At 36.1% G+C, this 21,037-nt stretch overlaps 1 protein-coding gene across 2 annotated transcripts in view; it reads right to left on the bottom strand.

Moving 5' to 3' along the window:
* The window catches only part of CDH13 (cadherin 13), a 454,402-nt gene that overhangs the window by 366,388 nt on the left and 66,977 nt on the right, over positions 1-21,037 (bottom strand). The gene's annotated exons all lie outside the window — the stretch shown is intronic.

The raw sequence follows: 21,037 nt of genomic DNA, 5'->3' as shown, positions 1-21,037 counted from the left end.
CAAGATACAAAGGAATTCTTTATTCAAAGGTGAAGTCTCACATCACAGAGATTTCCTTTATAACTTCTTTGCTAACAAATGTAAGCAGTTGCCCTTTTTTTTCCCCTCTGAGACACGGTTTGTCCATTTTCCCTGTAATCAAAAGCTTGTTTACACCAAAAGATGACTGAAAATTAAATGCATGTATCATAGTGGAGGTGGACCTGAAGGTTAAAGTTTAATACAGTTTGTGTCACTGTTCGACCATGTACTAAGTCCCTTGTCACCACAGGAACATCTTAGCAAAAGAGGAAGCTTAAAAGCAAAATGAAATTGATTAGAAATAGGCACAATGCTAATCTCTGAAGTCTCTGAAGGTTTGTGTTCTATCCCTGAAAAGAGACAACAATCTAAAAGGATTTTTTTCTTGGCAGTTTTTAAATTAAAGCATGGGGGTAAGAAAGACCAAGAAAGAGGCAGCAAGAAAAAGTTTAAAAGGTTAAAGTAAGAGGCAAAAGGAGGCAAGTTCAAGAGTGAAAACACAGATTTGTCTTTTCCTAACCTATGTGCAACTGCATTTTCAAAAGTACTTTCTGCTTCAGAACTTCCAAAGGCGTTTCACAAAACCTAACTTTCAACTATGTACAGAGTAGTCTGGTCTCAAAGTTACTACAATCTGCTCCTTGTTGGACAGCCAAAGGAAAAAACAAAAACAATCCAATGAGAGAACATATGTAGTGACCAAAACTAGTCAAATACAGTGACATTGGCTATAAAGTTAAGTGGCCCTGCACAAGTGAGTCAATTTACTCAAGATATGCTCAACACATGATTACAGTTTTGTTTGTAAAGCTCTTCCACTGTAAAGTGGTAATAGCTCCTTCCCTATACCACACAGGTGAATGCTGAAGGCTCCTTTGTCCTTCACCAGCTCAACTGACAAGCTGCTCTCTCACTTCTCTCAACCCAGTAGCAGCATCTCACACATTTCTGTTTTACTTCCAGCATATCATCATCTAGAGGTCCTGAAAAATTTTAACATCTGCATACTTGCCCTCTCAACCACCAGTCATAGTCCCTTTGCTGAATTCATGTACTTCACACTCACTCCAAGTTTTATGTGATCCTATTTTTTTATGTGTTCCCATTTGTGAAAACCAAAGGCATCAACACCCCACCTGGTCTGCATTAGTTGTTCTTATCGAAACCAACTGCTGCATCATGTGTTTCATTGTCATTGATATTTGCTATAAAAGCTTGGCTAAGTGTTAGCAGGCTGTGAGAAACTGCCAGAAGATTTCATGACAATTAAGCTGGTGGTAGTCAAATTCAGCAGATGGACATCTTTGCTTTCTGTTCTGACCTGTTCTAAGTTTATTGCTTTGAAAGATTAATCAAGAAAGAATAGAAAGGCTTAAAAATATTCATCAGGCAAGGTTCAATACACTACATATGACTACAAATCCACATAGCTGCTGACTTTCTACCAAAGGCTTAAAAACCATGTTGCCTCAACTCTCAATTTTTATCATTGATACATTGATTTCATAGGAGATTTTGGACACTCTGGAAGTCGAGAATTGGATGTTTTGCCTTCCACCTTCCAACATAAGACATCTGTAAATGTAAACTGCCGTATTCAGAGCTTGCCCTCAAAGCTATGCATAAAACTTGATTACTGATTATAAAACAGCCTTATATGCATTTAAATGGTCAAAAGAACAGAAAGACAAACACACATGTGCCTTCTGCACACATTTTCTGTGTGCACAGGTGCATTTTTAAAATACCTGCCATTCTCCCTCATGGTGTTGTTGAATGAATATAAATTAAAATGCAATCACAGCAGAAGGAAAAGCCTTCCATTCAAGATGCAAGCAACAACAGGAGCAAAGTTAAATAAAAAATCCACATCAGAAAAATAGATAAAGCACTACAAGTCAAAGTTTAACTAGAAACAACTCTCCCCCTAAAGGATTAACACAGCAAGAGGTAAATCATATTATGATCTCTGAGCTACTGGTATCTTTAAGTTGAAGCTCTTGTCTTACGAAGCTACAAATAAGCAGCTTGCTTTGGACATCATCTATATCAGTACTTAAAGTGGGAATATATCTCCTTTAGCAGATTTGTGACAGTATAAGTTGACTTTGAAATCTGGGCAATCTAAATGGGTCATGAGTTAACTTCTGTAAGCCTGGTACAGAAGCCTCACATAATACAGATGTAGCAAATAGAAAATGACCTTTACTCCCTTTGAAATAATTACACGACTCAGGCTTGGCCTTGCTGTGAAATGGTACATTTTATTCTACTTGTGCAGTTCCAGGCACTTTTTTCTCCTTCTCAATGTGTCAGACAAGGTGTTAAGTTTGCCATCACAGTGAGAGGTTTTAATTCATTATCTTTTAAAAGCCCATTATCCTTTTAATTTATTTTTTCTCATGAAAAAACTGCCGTTGGACTAAATGTCTCTCTTGTTAAGAGAATCTGTTGAAGTTTTTAACTTTGGGGGGGGAAAAAAAAAAAGAGTCTTTTAAAATACCTTGAAAAACTAAGCCAAGCAGATATATGTTGAAGGCAAAGAGAATGTTATTCAAAGCAGAATGCATTCTGAATTTAAGCACCATGCAGATTTCATATTATCTTAGGTAATAAAAGGGTTTATGGTCTGGTAGCTGTCTAAAGAAAGACATCAGCTAAATACACTGAAAATAATGTTTAAATGGCATATATGTAGAATTCAGAATGTATATATATTGGTCACACATCTAGTCAAGTAAGTACTGGGCAATTAATACAAAAGGATCCTTCACCCACTACTACAAAAAAAGCAGCTGCATTCTTGAAAGAGTGACAATGATGCAGCAATCATTTGCTCATGAAAATCTAACAGGGTAGAAACTGGAAAGCAAACCAGGGAGTCGTGACTATTCAGACCTACAGATCCTATATTCACTGACAAGCAGAATCAAAGCTTTTCATAACCTACTGCTTTTCAAAAGTAGACAGAGTTAAGACTTATTGTTAATAGCCTGACAATTTTTAGTTCTGAATTTATTACCAGTCACTACAAGCACATGTCAACTAGTTCAGATAACACCCATGCAAATTTGGCCACTAGTCTAGGACTATACTTGATGAGGTATCAAGCCTATGAAACACCTTTTTTGGGGTTTTTTTTTGGTTAATAAAAAAAATACACACATACTGGTGACCTTGACTGACCTCAACATTTGCACTGAAATCCACTCACATAGAACATGGATTAGAAAGCAAAAGAGGATGGCAATTTTGCACTATACTGCAGAGGAAATTATTAATAAAGCCCCTGATGTTAGCATACCTTAGGATATTGCCACAACTCAAAACCCAAGGTTCTTCCACCTCCTCTACCGGTGACTGAAAGTCTCTAAAATGATCTTGCAGAGAATTTCAAAAATCTTTATGTCCTTTTTGACTTGCTCAGTTTCAGTACATGAACTAACTGCTGCAGGTTTGACTAGAGACAACCTCACTCAGGATATGATTTTTCTCACCTTTTATTGTAAACATTGTCACACTTGCATTAGCTCTCCCTGTATGAGATCAACTATCACAAAAAGGCAAGCCTCAGAATATTAATTGCACTTCACACACATTCTTAAAGTGTGAAATTCATCCTTGTGCAAGGTTTTATTTAATTAGAAATGCAAATGGTGCACACCATTTCCATTTGCAAGTCATCTTCACAGATGTGAATTTTGCACGCAATGAAAGCCATCAAATCTCATTTCATAGGGCAATATTCTGGAAGGGCCACATTGTACCTTTGACTTCAGGACAGTAATTTGAAAAGCAAGCAAACCAATATAAAATCCCACAGATCAAGAGCCAAAATGGAAACCACATTCATTTTAAGAATAGGAATTACCTCAAAAGTTCATGAGTTACGAGTCAGTGAGAAGTTTGGGGATTTATTGGGTTTTTATGTATGTTTGAATTTTTTGTTGGGGTTTTTCTGGAAGTTCTGTTTTAGAGGTTTCTTTTTTATTCATTTACTTAGAAGTGAATATTGGAAAATTTATGCTTCTGGGCTCTTCTCTGGAAACATGAGAACTAGAAATTTTCTTTTTGCATATGAAAACTTCAGATTTTCATATAAAATATGATAATTGAAAAGCTGAGGCAAAAAATAATTAGAATAATGAGAACTGTCAACAGTGAATTAAACTGCATAGGGCAAAATAATTTTTAGCACTCAGATTGAGATCTTTGAATCTTAAAACTGTTTCTTTTCTTCAGGTGCTACAACACTAGACCCACAAAAATGGATAGAGAGGAAGCTAGAGAAGAAAAACAAGTACTAAGGAGCACAAAGTCACAACAGTTTGTAGAGAGATGGTGAAATCTTGCCTTCACTGAAGTCAGTAAGAATTATTCCTTGATTTTAGATTTTTACTCAAGGTTTAAATGAGGGAGCTATTTAAATGACATTAACAATGAGACACTTAATCAGAATAGAGATCAGTGCTCTGAGTAAGGTTCTGATTCTGAATTATGCAAGCTCCAATTAAAGTGTAGACAAGTCCTAAGACAATTGTTTCATCAAATCACATACAGAGTGGACATGAAGATCTCCTTGTCTTCTGCATTTTTTAACATCAGTTGGAAGAGAAAAGACCTCAAAAGCCTGAATAAGTTATTCTCTGATTGGCATAATTAACAAAGGTATTTTAATGCTGCATAAAGGTATACCGAGTTTTTTTTCATCTCTGAAAGTGACTTAATTGAATAAACCACAATTCTCTTGCATCAATTTGATTTCTAGAGCACTACCATTTCAGGATTTTTTTTATTAAATATTTTCATTTTGGAGGGAAAGTTTTTACTGTTTTAGACTTTAATCTCTCCTCTTTTTATCAAGAAAGAGGTTCAGAAAAAAGAGCATTCACAATCTCCCCAGCTCTACCTCTAAATCTGATAGTGAATTCCAGTCATTTTTGTAAGAAATGCTATTAAGATTTGGCACTAAGATTCTTCAGGGATGATAAATATTCTCTTAAAGGGTCTACATATCCATTTACTGCACAGCTCTGTCCTAAAAGTGAAAGTCACACTTGGAGTACTGAAGAGTGGGCTATGAAAATGCAAATTAGAGTGACTTTATTGGCTCAAATGAATTCAGTTCTCCCATCACTAAGAAGTGTGACTGCAGTAGGCATCCATTAACCAGAAACAAAATATGAACAACTCTTTTGTGAGACTATTTAAGCACAGGAGCTGTCCTTTTATTAGCACTTTCCTTGTGAATGTCTGTTTATTATAAGAATTTTACCACATATTCAGTAAGAAGTGTACAACTTCCATAACACTGGAAATCTTGTTAAGTTATTCAAAAAGCAATTTGCCAGTGCTACTGTCTGAATAGCTGCTTTCCTTCTGAAATTGAAGATCTCTGGAAGAGGCACTATCAGTTTAAGATAAAACCCCAGGGTCTGTTCAGAGCCCAAAGCAATTCGAGTTCACATTGCTCAGGATGAAGGAGGATAATATGAGAAGAGTACTAGAAAGTACAGGAGCACTTCCATGGCATCCCCACTTGAAACCAGAGTTATGATGATATTTCTCTCCCCAGGCACTGACTTGCCTGAAAGTCAGTCGCTTTTTTTGCTATTCTTCCAATCACATGTGCTCCCTGAATCAAGTCACCATGTAACTCTACCAAAGTCAGTGCCCATAAAATCATGTACCTGGAAAAACAAGGTCATGTACAAGACCACCTGTCTGACCACAACCTGGTTAAGCTTCCACTAAACAGCAACCTAAAATTAAGCTTTTTAATAAGTTCTTAATAACACCTCTTCCTTGCATCAGAACTTAAGCTAGCTTAGAGTTCCCTTGAGTTGGGAAGCCTGGTAGGAACCACCTCTGGTGTCACAGAAGCATGGCCAGCACAGTCTATTGGCCAGATCTCTTGATTCTTGTCATAAATAATTCTTCCTGCATTCCATAACCCTGGACCCTTATTCTGATGGTCATTTTGTATCTTCTAGAATAGATTTGTTCATGGTCAATTTACAGCCATTTATTCTTGTACAAGTCTTGTCTCATAACTTAATTAACCTTTCTCCTCTCTAAGTCTTCAATTTATTAAGCTAGAGAAATTGAGCTCTTTCATTCTCCTCCTCTAAGGATACATTTCTTTGATCATCTCATAACCTTTCATTGTGTCTGCTTAAGTTCGGACATGTGCAAAATACACAAAACCCTCGGGTAAGCATTCTTCAGGGTCTGGTAAGTGGTATTATTAATTCCTTAAGCCCAGAATATGTTGCCTAATGCTTCCTAAAATTCCACTTTTTCTTCCCAAAGTCTTGTCCTATTGATGGATCACAATCACCCTAAATTAACAAACACACAAAGAAGAGAAAAACTTGACAGCGACAGAAATACTGCCTCTATTTAGCTACAACATTGCTAGGCAGCTTTTGCAAACAGAGTCAGGATTAATCTTTATGAAATACAAACACAGATGCAAACTCTCATGCGTTACTCAATCTATGCCCTTTCTGACCAGATGGGAACCAACTCTGCTCAGAAGTGGCAGTCATATTACAAGTACAGACCCCAAGCTTAACCTTCCCTCTCAATAGAGCTTATTAGGCAAGACTCAGGATTTGTCAATAGATGATGGCTTCCAGGATCAGGATGGCTTGGACCCATATGGCTCAGAGTACAGGATCAAGTTACTGTTTTGTTCTTGTAGACATACAAACTTTGTTCAAGTTTTTGTAATCCTGGCAATAACTATCATCCTAGTTCATTAATCACAGAATGGTATGAGTTGAAAGTGACCTTAAAGATCATCTAGTTCTGATAGGGAAGAGCTTCTTCCTAAAGTCTCCCCTCTTTCAGCGTGAAGCCATTACCCCTTGTCCTATCACTACAACCCTTGTAAAAGCTCCTTCTTCAGTTTTCTTGTAGGCCCCTTGAGAGACTGGAAGGTTGCTACAAAGTCTCTCCAGAGCCTTCTCTTCTCTAGGCTGAACAACTCCAACTATCTCAACCTGTCTTCACAGGACAAGGGCTCCAACCCTTCTCTGGACTCACTCCGACAGGTCCATGTCCTTCTTACCTGTGGAGCCCCAGAGCAGAACACAACACTCCAGGTAAGGTCTCACAAGAGCAGAGCAGAGGGGGAGAGAATCATCTCCCTCAACCTGCTGGTCACAGTGGTATTTGAATGATTAATAACAGAGACCAAAATACATTCCTTGTGCTCAAAGGAAATGATATTTTAAATTACTCAACTATTTAACAAGTAGATACCTACCCATCATGATTAATAACACTGTTTAACAAGTAAGACTCCACAGACAAAAGGACAGTTTGGGCTCCAAGGTGGAGGGATTTTTTTTTTGTTGCTTATTTTTGGGCATTATGAAAAAAAGTAATCATATTTTGCTGAAACCCATGCACCACTGGAATGAGATTACAACTGGTTAGCCTATTTAGAGAAGCTGCATAATAAATTCATTTTACAGGGCACAGAATAATGCAAATGAGCCATTCAATAGCATTCCTGTACCAGTGAAAGGGGCATAAAGAAGAAACATTGAAAGTCAGAGTTCTGATCTGGTTATACTGCAAGGTATGGAATTACCGAAACCTAAAGTACATTACAGCAATAACCTGTTCAAAGATCTGCTTATACCAAACATTTTAGTTATTTATCACCTAATGAAATAAACAGGTTGCTCCTATTTTCCAGCAGTAATGACTGCATGAAACACTTAGATGGATGAAAATACGCATCTCTGGTTTTTAAAAAGAGGAAATAAATTAAGAATTGTTTAAACATATTTATAACCCTTCGCATCCAGTTGCATGGGGCAAAGTCATTATTCCACACCGGAAAACACTGATGTGGCAAAAGCCATTAAAGAAAAAATTAAAATCATATTTCTTACAGCAGATAGCAGTTTTTAGATAGAATGGCCAGAAACTATAAGGAATATGATACATGTTTAATTTCCCAACAGTATGATCATTATCAGAAAAAGTGCAACCTTCCACCTATCGTTTTCTTTATATTCCACAAAGTTATAGCATAAAGCAATAATTACTGCACCACAAAACTGAACTTAGTGTAGCACTGGATATCTGTCTTCTGAGCTGGTAAGCTGAAACTGAAAATGAGCTTGCTAAAAACAATCTTTTAAAGAATAGCACGGTTTTGAGTATTAAACACAAACACAGTGCTATCGCCTTCAAAAACTACAAAAACAGGAAACAACCCCCAGAACTAATAAAAGTATGAGGAGAAATGAAAATGCCTGGTTTTCAACTTCAAGAAAACATTTGTTGAACATTTTCTAACCTTCTCCTAGGCAGTTGTGAATACAGATTTCTTAAAGATTAATACGTTCAAGTAAATCCCTCAATTCCAGTAAAAGTATTGGGGAAATAACCCAAACCCAAGCCTAACATCCAAAGCCCTATAATAAAAACTGAGATATTGCTATAAGGCAAGAAGCACAAAGCAAACCTGTCTACCAATTTCAACATGCTTCAACAAGAAGAGGATAATATATTCCTTAGAACAAGCTACCGACAATTTTTTTGCACAAATTTATCTGCACATCACATGGCCATTCTTTCTTTACTAGAAGTCATACTGAGCAATAGTAGGATGATAGAGTTAAAATAAATAGTTCGTGAAGACTGGCTTCCTATTGATTTCTGTTGGAAAAAAACCAAGCTCACAGGTGAATTCTCTTTTAGTAAGGGCAAGGCCTGTTAATCACCTCAATCTTTCTTTCAATGGGTACATCTACATGTTCGCTCAGCTTCCCATTTTCATGAAACTCAGATGAACTTGACACTTGCAGCTCAGACTATCAGATACAGCTGAAACTACTCAGTGGTTTCAATTGTTATGAGGAGGAATGATGAACAATGTGCTTAAGTGGATGCAGTGGCTGTAGATGCAGAGGATTTACAGTATAATTTCACATTTCAGCCTAGAGTTTGATTCCAAAACCAATTATTATTTACTCATTTTTGTGTTTTCTTGTTCAATGATGTTTTCCAAGCAATTTTACTTTCTTTTAGTAAAAGGGTATTAACTCTACCTTAGAATCAGTGAGCTAGTTACTGCACATTTTTAATTCATTTAACTGATATGACCGAAATTGTTTTATCACTGCTCATTTTACCAGTCAAAGCTTTGCACATTTATTTATAATAGGCAGCAATTTTCAAGCTCCTAAAAATAAATATTAAAGGATAAAGAAAAAAATAGTAGCAGTGCCGACTGCTGCTTAAGGAGTGTTTTTAATGAATTGCAAGGACACAGTCAAAAATTTAAGAGAACTTGTACTAAGCCCTCCAAATTTAGAGAAAGTGTGCCCCGAGGGAAAGAAAGCAAGTAGTTGAACATTTTTGAGCACATCACAATAAAGCACAATCTCTAATGCTTAGAGGCTCCCTTGTGTTAACAGTGACATTACATCAAGAATGACCTTTCCGAAGAAATAAAACCCATTAAAACTAGGAACATAACTATTAAAGATCAAGACTTAGTAGCCAAAGCAGAAGGAAGAAAAAAAAAATCATCAGTCTGGTAAATTAATTAGAACATAAATATGAAACCAAGACTTTGTCTATAAGCTTCTCTTGCAACTGCTTGCCATTTAAAAGCTGAACGAAACCTTTTATGTAAAAGATACAACTATTGACCTCACATGTTTTAGGAAATTAAAGAAAATCCCAAGACTTTGAGAATGAGATCTGATCAGTAGTGGAAAATATCTCAGTAACACCCCACTGAATACCTATTTCTTATTTCTTTAGAGTGGAACTTTTTCAGTCACCAAAGAATGATGCTACTGGGAAATGTTACAAGTTAGTTGTTAAATATTTCAGGGCTTTTTTTGGTTGGTTGCAGAAACAATCATCACAAGTTTATCTATACCCATGAGAACATGAGTTTTCATTCTTACATGAAGGGACAGCTGACAGTCCTGAGAGATGAACTGTTTGTTGTATCCCACAAATTCCATCATGAAACATCTACAATAACCTAACATTTGTTTTTGCAATCCATAGTTCAACCAAGTCAGGTTTCTGTTGTGTTGGGTTAGTAAACTCTATGTGTTATTGTAGGCTCCTCACTTAACACTGTGGACAGCACTTTCAGTGCATTTTTTATTTCTGGATAAATCAGGTAATTCTCTGGATTTAGTAAGCCCTTCACTTGTTCCACATGAGATTCAACAGGCAACAGACACAAGCAGTAGACATAACATGGGAAACTCCATGAAAAATGTGAATCTCTGCCTTGGATCTTGCTTTTGCAATCTATACTTACATCTAAATATGAATATCATCACTAAAGCAGTTGAGAAAGTTCAGAGTTACTGTGTTGTTTAAAATTCCTGGACAACAAAGCATGTAAGGACATGCTGTTCCATCTAGACTGGCCAGGTAAAAGGATCTAATGTCATTCACATTTGGGAGATAGGAAGAGGTTTATGTTTTATTAGAATAACAGGTTAAGAATAATTCTGGTGGTTAAGCTATTTTCTTTCTATAATATTCTCTTTTTATTTGTATTTAATTGTTGTATATAATGAAGTTCTGAGAATTCATACACAGGGATATAAGCATCTGATCATGAAACTTCCTACCATTACTATTTGTAACAGAGACTTCATTAATTTTTTACAAGTTTTTTCCAATCAAATTTTTTGCTTAATGTTGACAAAGTAAAGCTGCATGAGTTGTACATAAAAATTAGAAATCTTAAAGAAAAAAGTGATTACTAAATGATTTAATTTGGTAAGTGCATTAGCCTGAAAGCAACTGGGGTTCTCTGCTTGCAGAGCATAAAAGCAATCTAAAATTACCCAGATGCTGTAATTTTTTTTATAGATATTTTTATTTGAAAATGATTGGGGTTCTAATCATGCTCAGCACTGAACAATTTTAAGTTATTTAAATATCTTATTCTGAATTCTGAGAGGCTATAGTGCATTATCAGGCAGTCTAAATTATACAAGGACTCCTTAGTTTCCACAATCTTTCACCTCTTAAATAAGAATCAGTTTGCAGAGGTAAGAGCATAAAGCATTACATTTCAAAATAAGTATTATGCAAAATCAGAAACCAAAGTTCTCTAAGAATTGTAAGAGTATCTTTTACCATAATCAAATTCCTATGTCTTACTACATACTATGAAGCATTTCAGAAGCTATGGATTTCTACTTTGCCAAATTGAAAAAAATAGCATGGAAGAAGGAGAAAAAAGTCTAAAAGTAGTTTTCCAAGTCCATGAAAAATAAGGATTTATTCACACAGCTTTTGACTTACAAAACTTCATATGAAGCCAGCATTCAAGTTGTCTGTAGTAAGGATACAGTATGCTCAGTTTCTAGTTCAGTCTGTTAAATATTAAATATATCAAGTAGGAAATTCAAGTTGGACTTTAGAGACATCATTCCTGTTTTAACAGGACTGATATACAAAAGCCTGGGATACTTTTTTCATTATTACAGAAGCTGTCATTCTCAGTAGTCAAGAATATGCTCTGCTTCTAAGCGTTTCCATATGAAAAGAGAGGAAATTAAAGCATAATATTTGAGAAAAAAGCACTGGAAACATACAAATGGCCAAGAAATACAGCTGATAAGTCACATTATTAGTGAATCCTCCACTGTATTCTCACCCACCATCCTTTGTTAATACTCTGATAATATCCTTAACATTTACTACCAAACTAAAATTCAGTGCAAGCATTTTTGTACTTTCCACTTACATAATCAAATATGAGTGTTATCTACCCTCTGTTTTAACATGTGACAGCCCAGAAAGAAAATATTAGTGACTAATTCCTTCAAAGGCTTCTCTTTATATTTTACCTTTTGCTTTATAATGCAAATGACATAGAATAAACAAGATCATTTCTCACCAAGAAAAACAACCCCATGTTCTTCTGTGCATTCATTTGAAAACATGGTAGCTAATCTTTAAAGATACTGACATGCCTTACTAATAATAGGCTTTTTATTCTGTCTCTCCAATTTCAATTAGCAGGTAAACACTGCCATCCTCAATTGCACTACATAGAGCTCACCTTTATCCAGTTAATCATGTTCACTGCAGCTATTCCCTAGGCTGAAGTTTCAGAGCTCCTAGCTTCTGTAATCCCCTGTATTTCATCTTTTGATTTAGAAACAAAAATATTAACATACTTCTAATTCAAAAACTTGTGTCCCAAGTTCAGGAAGGACTGTTTTCCTCTCAACAGTCAACTGCTGTGCTTCTTGTTCACAATTAAGTTGCAAAGCATTGCTAAACTCATACAAAATATAGGAATTAAAGAAGCTGTGAGAAGCCGTAATTAGACTAAGTGTCCAACAAATATTAATCAGTAAAGTAATATTCTATTATTAAGAAGCAGCTATTCACAGTAGGAGTTTCTCTTGCAAAAAAACAAGATTAGGAACTGAGCCAAAGGCAAACTAGGAGGCACAACAAATTGGATCATTTGGTACTTCATTTTAATTTATTAATGCTTTCACCTATATTTTTATTACTTCGTACGTCATTTTAGCAGGGAAGGAGTAAGCTCCAGGCTGTGATCCTAGATCTGTTGTCTAAGCCCTGTGTTCCCAGTCACTGTGATAAGGGTTTCCCTTCCTCTATTCCAAGCCAAGAGACAAACTCAGACCATACGCCATGGGTAAACCACTTAACCTCCCTACATTCCCCCATCTGTAAATGGAAACGTTACAATTAACACACACAGCAGGGATGCTCTGTGATTTACTTAAGTGTTTTGAAGAGATTTGAAATCTTAAGTACCCTATAAATGCTGGCAAATTTGTCTGTTTGAGGCACCATCAGTAACTATTCTGAGCACAGAAGAAATAAGATCATGTCAAAAGTATCCGAGTTTCTAAAACACTAGGCCTGGTTTAACTTCTTATGTTCTTGTTACACCCTCTCACTACATTCCAGTGAAAAACTTACAGTAGCTGTCTCATAAATTTCCTTTTCTAAGATAATTTTATAGCCTTCCTCCTTGAAGTCTGTTTCTCTGCAGTGGGAAAATAGTGAGAGACTCAAACTAAAATCTAACAACTGTCATGGTTTTAATGTACTTTTTAATGTTTTTTTAGTTAATACTATCTTTAAGTTACTCTACTAAATACAGAAATATGGCAACAAATGCAAGACTGTGAATTAAGAGTCTGCAATGCAATGACTTGTAATGAAACAAATACCAAATATTTTTCCACTTGAGTTGTTTTACATAGATTATGATGAAGCAATAAACTGTGCCAGTCGAGTTTCTTGCTGCTGTCCAGAAGAATTTTTTGTTTAGACAGCATGTGAAATGACAGGTTTTTACCTGAGCTGTTACAAAAATTGATGGAGCTTTGATGAATTCTCAATTTTAAAATCTATTCACTATGCCTATAATACACCAATGTCTTCCTTATATAGTATTACTCTTCATTATTCATCATCCCTAAGAAGAGAGGCTCTCTTCAGATAACCAGATGTAAAAAATATCTACAAAACAAAACATGTAAAAATTTTAAACTCCTAATTGTGTTTTGGTTTCTAATTAAAGAGGTGTATTTATACACAGATACTCAATTCAAGGCAAGGATTCCGGCATTATGATCTTTTCATCACTGCTGAAAATTATAACTAAGCCCAACTTTCAGGCTGTAATTTCCAACACTGATAGAAGGTTATTTGTTGCTGAAGAAGCAAACCAAATATATCATCCACAGTTTCCAGAAGAATTGCCTTTTATACGTGATGAAATACAACTCATCAATTAGAAGAGTCATTCCAGTAAGTTCATGTATACTGCAATGGTACCTTTTCCCTTTTGCACTCATTAGTACCTTGACAACAGCAAAGGCTTCATTACTAACATGGAATCAATATTACTATGCAAAATTGAAGAATAAGACTCTGACAAGAGGCGTATCCTAAATGTAATACTAGGCTTCATATCCACACAGGACATAGTTTGAAAATTCTAATTTAAATCAGTGATCTACATTGTAAGAGACAAAAGAACTGTTGAAAAACAAAGCCATAATGCAAATGACAGTTATGTGCACTTCTGCCAACAATAAAATTACAATCCCTTATTGTATCCATTGGCCACAGAAATAAGAGCCAAGTGGCAACAGGAACAAATATTATACGGAGTAGATGGAGAATGAGAAAGTGTTTGATTAAATGTCAGAGCAACCACTCATTTCATTACTTCTATTTAAAAAAATAAAATAACTGAAATCCAGAAAAACAGGCACAGGAGGTTTGATAATAGGTATCTACCAGTAAAAATGTTCCCAAAAAGCAAGAGGTTGCTGCTAAAATTTATTCCCATGTAGTGAGATAAGAGGGCACTCACAGGGTACACATGAGGTTTTTTTTAATCAACTGTTAAAGGTCTAAAGAAGGAACTCAGTGAAAAATCCATTAGCCCAAAGAGGGAGCATACCACACTGGAAAGGACTTCAAGGAGAACTGAGAGTTTGGGAAGAGGACAAAAATCTCATGCTTACTCTGAAAGCACATAAACATTAAGCAATTGTGTGCTGTGCCTAATGGTTCTATGTTCAGCACCCCCAAATAGTGCAGACTACATGCTGTTCAATACAAAATAAACACATCAGTAGTTTTTGGCATGTAATTTTTTTCACTAACATAGTTCACATCATTTCCATGCTCACCAAAAGGTGTTAGAAGAGGATAAGGAAGAGGGAATAATTGCCTTTTTTTTTTTTTACAGCTTACCCCAGTCAGCTTAGAGGGTGGACAATTCTGCCAACCTACAAGGGCAAAGCCCTAACCCCCATTGAGAGACTCTTCTTGTGACAGAGCCAGAATTCTATCCCACTTATTTTTATTTAGGATGCATGCCTTTTCCCTTGCCAATTTACTTCTTGTTATTAGCTAGCTTCTATATCCTAGATTTGGTTTCTCTCTTTTTTCTGCTTTCATTTCTGCTCCCTTAGCCTACATCCCAAAGGCTGCCAGGATTACTGGATAGTTGAAAGGGACACGTGTATATTCCCCTCACAGCTATGACAAAGTGCATCCATTCCACTCTAAGCAGTCTTCAGTTGCCAGCTATAAAAATGCAGGTGGTCTGTGTGCTTACAGTAAGTAGCTTGACAATGGGTATCATATAAATACATGTATAATCCTATTTAACTCACGTTTCCACTGGAAATCATACACAGCTGATCAACTATGACTAGACTAGTGCACTTGATAATCTTTACCTCCACAAGAATATTCACTCTTTTATTTTAAAACTTAGTGCAGTAACATATTGAGACTTGAAAAACTAGAAATTATTAGCTTAGTTAAGTCATTAGTAGACACCTATTTCTAAGTTGAAGCAAGAAATCAGTGTGCTAAAAGATATCATGGTGAAATGATAGCATGGTTAGGATATCATGGTAAAATTTTGTCAGGGAGAGAAGTTTCTACTGAATAACTGACATCCACCTTTCTGCCTGTGAAAAACCCAAGAACCAAAAAATAAAGTCAGTATCTTTAAGGTAGGTCAATATTAAAGCACTACAATGGGAGAGCAGAAGACCATCTGAGAGTAGCAAAGATTGATTTAGGACCAGAAGGACATCCCATCCCCAAAGCCAAGCATAGAAATCAGTAAGAATTCACAAAGTAGAAATGAAATAAAGCTATCCAATTCTTTTAATATTTATGGCATTTGTTTTCATCTATTATGCATCACTTGGATAAAATATTCTATAAAAGTAATTGCAATGTAATTTTTTTCTCTCCCTTGAGCAATATTGCTGTTTTAGAGGGGTACACTGGAACTACAGAAAAAACAACAAATCATTTTATTTTGTCACTTAGAAGTGTGCTGGGAAAAAAAATCATATTCTGGAAATGCTGGATCAGTTTGTTTTACCATTTTTTAAACAAAGTGAGCAGTTAAAAAAGACTCCCAAACCGAGGAGTTTCATTTTAGGTTTAAGAGTCAAACGGTATGGTTTAGCTCAACATTATGCTTCAATAGCTACTGTATGGTCTGGAAACCAGTAATTTTGTGTCTCTTGTCCTGTGTGATGGGGTCTCCAACTAAGTGTCAACTCTGGGCACATTTCTGCCATTCAACCACAAAGGCAAATTGAGTCCATGAGTGAGGTACCTGACCTGTATCTTTAGTGGCCACATATCTCAACAAGGAAACACAAATCACTATTAAACCAACACAAAAGAATGGGTTCCTGTTTATTACTCTTTCCAAACTGAAGTGTACCAAGTAGAGCTGACACTTTCTAAACTATATTTCGTTTCTGATTTCCAAATAGAGAAGGAAAAAGTAAAATCCTTTAGAAGATATTAGAAAGATTTCATATAAAATATTTTGAGGTGCCAATAGAGCTCAACTCTGCTGGCTCACTGAAACACTAGCTCTTACAGATTTTTCTCATAAAGATCATTTCAGTTTGCCATTATAATAGCAATTGGCAACTTAATTAGTTCAGCATAGTGTTCTATAGATATACCAAGATGGCACAAACAACAGTACAAGATGTTAGTGGTGCATCCCAATACAGACTGGACAACTCTGGCAGGCAGGGGAGTGAAATTTGAGTTCACAAGGACAAATATCACCAATTTCTTTCTAGTGACCAGATTACACCTTTCTGAGTAACGTAGACAAAGTCAAGTACTGCATTGCTGCAGAGGCACTTTTCCAAACTCCAGGCAAGGCTATGACTATAGTAACTTTTTTTTTCCTACAGCATAATCTAAAACAAACCAAAGAAAGAAGTTTGGGAGAAGAAATGGTAGCATTAAGGAATAAAGACAGGTGTTTTCAAACTGGAATCTCATTTTTAAGTAGTTCAAATATCAACCAAGGTGTCTACATATAAGCGTTTAAAACCATCTCCCTACTTTCAATGTTTTGCAATAGTTACTAATGCAAGCTACTCTTCTATTTTCTTTTTATTTGAACTTTAAATTTACAGATGAAGCGTAAAGCCACAACAGCATCTCCCATTTCCTTGACCTAATTTCTGCAAAGCTACAGAATAAGCTATACTTTCATTATACTTAAGTGAACACTCACCAAAGCGGATTCTAACAAGCAGGAATAACACATGAACTCTAAAGGTATTGCAAGATGCCTTCCTTCTCCATTAGCCTCCTTAGTTTGTATTCCCCATTATATTTAGCATCCCCTGTTGTGCCATAAAGAACAGTGAATCTATCTTGAGCATAAATTAATGTGAAGCTTTTGCAGCAGTTTCTTGCTTCCCCTATGAATTCTTTCTACAACACACCTGTTTTAAACATGCAGTAATTATTTTGCTGTTACCTGCTACCACAAGAAAGAAAGCTTGATAACAATGAATTGAACTTGCCCTTTGTCCCCTTCTATTGTATCTAACTACAGCTGACAGCACCTAAATGCAACTCAATTAAACACAACCTTCTTGTCATAACATAAACAGTAGCTCCTCTCACAGGAGAAGTAGGAAAGTTTTGCCATGACACTTCTTGTTGCATTTGACAAGTTTATTCAAAAGCAAATATTTCAGTGTGGAGGTCTGTCATTCTAATCCTCTTCTTTATGCAAAAGCAGCTAAGACAATTACAGCTACCTGAATAGAAGGGCTCTTGCTTCCAGATGTTCCATTGTACCTTGCAGACAACAACTGCTTCAGGACTGACACCAAAAGACAGGTATTACAAGTACTTTTTCCACTGTTAGCTTCCTCTTAGTACAGAGTTTAGAGTTTCCTTGTTGATTTCAGTGATTCTGATAGGCACAGCAGAAGCCAGCATGATGCTGTCCTTCCATAGGTCTGTCATAATACCAACAGAAAAGGGGCAATTGTACTCAGCAAGGTGGTAAACTTAAGTTCCTTCTGTGTTATTGAAATACTTTATAAGATGAAAAAAAGGTTGATTCAATGAAGAGAGGCTTTAGGAAAATTGTACACTGATTGTACTTTCAGGACAAAAACCTCAAATTGTGATGTCATAAGTTAGCTGTACTTGGACTGCTTGGAGATTCAACAAGCCTGCAGGAACACCTCTGCAAGGGCACAGAAAAAGACAAGGAACTAGAATAGCCAAGCTAGTATAAATATTACAGGCAGTTGAGGAATAGATCTGGAAAGAAGCTCTTTTAATTTCTAGCAGCAGCCTAAGAAGGTATTCAAACATATCTGAGCCTTATTGCAACATAGCAGGCCAAAGTGAAAAAAACCCACACACTAACCCTGCTACTAAACCAGTAGAGACATAACCCTTGTCATCAAACTGTTGACATTTTTTAATCCAACTGGAAAACAGCAAACAAATGCATTCAGGAAGAAGACTAGTAAAAGAATGAGTGTTTAATTCTACTTATGGGAACACCTTCACATTTCTCCTCTTACTACCATTTCACATTATTTGATGTGCTCTTTATTGTCCAATAGCAACATGTTTTCTTCCTCCATCTGTGATTTGGAGTGTATCCATAGTATTTATGTAGATATTAGGGGTTTTCTAACCACTAGCTTCTGCTAGAAAGTAATGTGTTATAATTCCTTATATATTATAATGTTATGATTCTTTAGAACATGTAGTGTCACTAGTAAGCTGCACCACTGGGTTGCTGAACATATGTAGTTCTCTCTAAAGCAACCAAGCACCTACAGTCTTCGTTATTTTCAACATCTAAAGCTCACAGAGGTTCACAGATAAGTTGAAGAATAATCATTGCTCCAGAACAAGTCCACCACCAGAGCCAAGTACACAGTGCTTTGCCCAGAGCAATTGTGAGTAAAGACACTTGCTATATGTGAAATGGAGTTACCGAGTGTGACAATCCAGAATTTCATTCCACATAGTTACCAAAATCTTGGGGAAAACAATCCACTCTACTCATTTTCTCCTTCAGAATACAGGATGTGTTATAAAGATCAAAATCTGATCCAAAAGGATCAAGGAGTCAATGATATTTATGAAGTGTCATGACCTTAGCTTATCCAATTCAACAGCAGTAATCTATTTCCTAAGTGCAGAGATACATTCATACACCATGAATGACTCTCACTCAGTGAGACATGGAAAGAAATGGGAGTCTCTTAACATATATAGAAAATTATTATTCTCTAGGCTGTTGAAAAAAATCTTATTTTGAAGTACTGTAAGTGATCTTTTCTCTGTAAGGAAAAAAAAGTAATTGCTTCTTATTTGTTTGTTATCAAAGCATGGTAATGCATCCTTTTCTTCTGTACCCGCTCATGTAACAGACATACAGAGCCATTCAGATATGCCACTTCTCATCCTTATGCTATTTTCTTTGCCCAGTGTTTTGGACAAAGGAAAAATGGGCTCTAATGCTAAGGAAAGCAGATAAAAATGCAAAGCTGTGCAGTGCTGCTAAACAGCAATAGACATGCTCTTCCAGAAGCTTGACTACAGACTGCATCCTCCCTTGTTAAACGTACTAAGTAATGTCAGCAAATTAACCACCTGGTCTATGTTCAAATTCCTTTTTGAATATCAGTTCTCCTTTAATCCCTTCCCCTGATAATGTAGTGTTGAAGTAAGAGAAAAATCTGCACAACCCCAGAATATCAGTTGCTATTAGATGGTAATGTGGTGCTCTAGAAGTGTATTGTTGTTTCTAAATGCAGAAGGAGGACTGCCTTGTAATTAAGACACTGTACTCTAACTTAGAAAAGTGGGTCAAGTCTCCAGCACTTATCAAATGCCTCTCAGAATGTCTGGCAGACTTCTGACTGACATCCATGAGGTTTGGCTCAGGTCCTCACCACTTTGAGCAAGTGTAGTTAACAGCTGCTTTCTCTGCCTGTCTGATGCCCATCTCCTTTGTTTACCCAGTAATCTGGGGTGACAGATTATCAGTTACATCTCTTGGCAGCACATAGCCTCATGCTTCCCAATCTCAGTCAAGCAAAACGTAAGAAATCCTTGAGGCCACGTCTAGATTTTCTTCTTTTTCTAAAGCATAGAGCATATATCTCCTGTTATCATAAATCATTCCCTGAAATGGTAACTGACAAAGTCAAATCACTTTGAACACGAGCATATTTACACCAGATGTGAACACAGGTCACCAGAAAGATGTTCAAATTAAAACAGATGGAGAATCAATGAGGCAAAGAGCTATAGGAAAGCATTTCTTGATAGCAGAAGCAGCAAAGAAAGCTGTGACTTGACTCTGGAAAGGGAGAGACACTCTGAAGGAATATGGGGAAAAAGTCACCAAGGTCTGTATGATCTTCCTTTTTCTACACTGACACAAATTGTTTCTGAACTGAAAGATCCCAAGAACTGTTCCAAAAATTATGAGAATAATTGGGAAACTGCCCAGAACCTATAATGGGCTTTGGATCAGACAAATAATGAAATATTTTCTCATAATAAAAAACCACATTTCTAAGATCATGAAGTGAGAGTAATGAGTATCCTAGCGTCTGTCATAGTGCTTGCCAGGGCATAAGTGTATGTACATAAGATAGGTTGTTTAATTTTACACCAATGCACAAAGTGAGGGTTTACGTGATCCCTTCTATGTAGAGAAAAAAAAAAAAAGAAATAAATGGATAGGAGAGGGTTAAAGTCATGTAGAATGTCATAATAAAAAAATTATAAACAGAAACAAAAGCAGAGCATCTTAAAATGAGACAAAGGTGATCTGCTGAAAAGACTATTTAGTACAGTCATTAATTTTTTATATTCATAGGAACATTCATTTCCTATAGAAAATATTTCTTATTATCTTGTATTACATCCCAGCAAGTCAGAGCCTACAGCAAAAAAAAGTTTCATCATTTCCTTTCTCTAACACTTCAAAAACTTTATTGAACAAATGACATTGGTTTGTGTCCTTCCTTTTCCTCTTTGCTGTACTTCAAAACACCTACTGCATCGCAGAGCAGATTTTAGTATTGTTAGCACAATTTTACAAGACATAAAGAGTGCAAAGTATGAAAACTAGCTGATCTAATTGATCTTTTTATATCAATGT

The sequence above is a fragment of the Colius striatus genome, chromosome 14 (assembly GCF_028858725.1).
Source record: "Colius striatus isolate bColStr4 chromosome 14, bColStr4.1.hap1, whole genome shotgun sequence".
Lineage (NCBI taxonomy): Eukaryota > Metazoa > Chordata > Aves > Coliiformes > Coliidae > Colius > Colius striatus.
The sequence above is the reverse complement of the archived record's forward strand: the minus strand, read 5'-3'. Positions and strand labels throughout refer to the sequence as shown.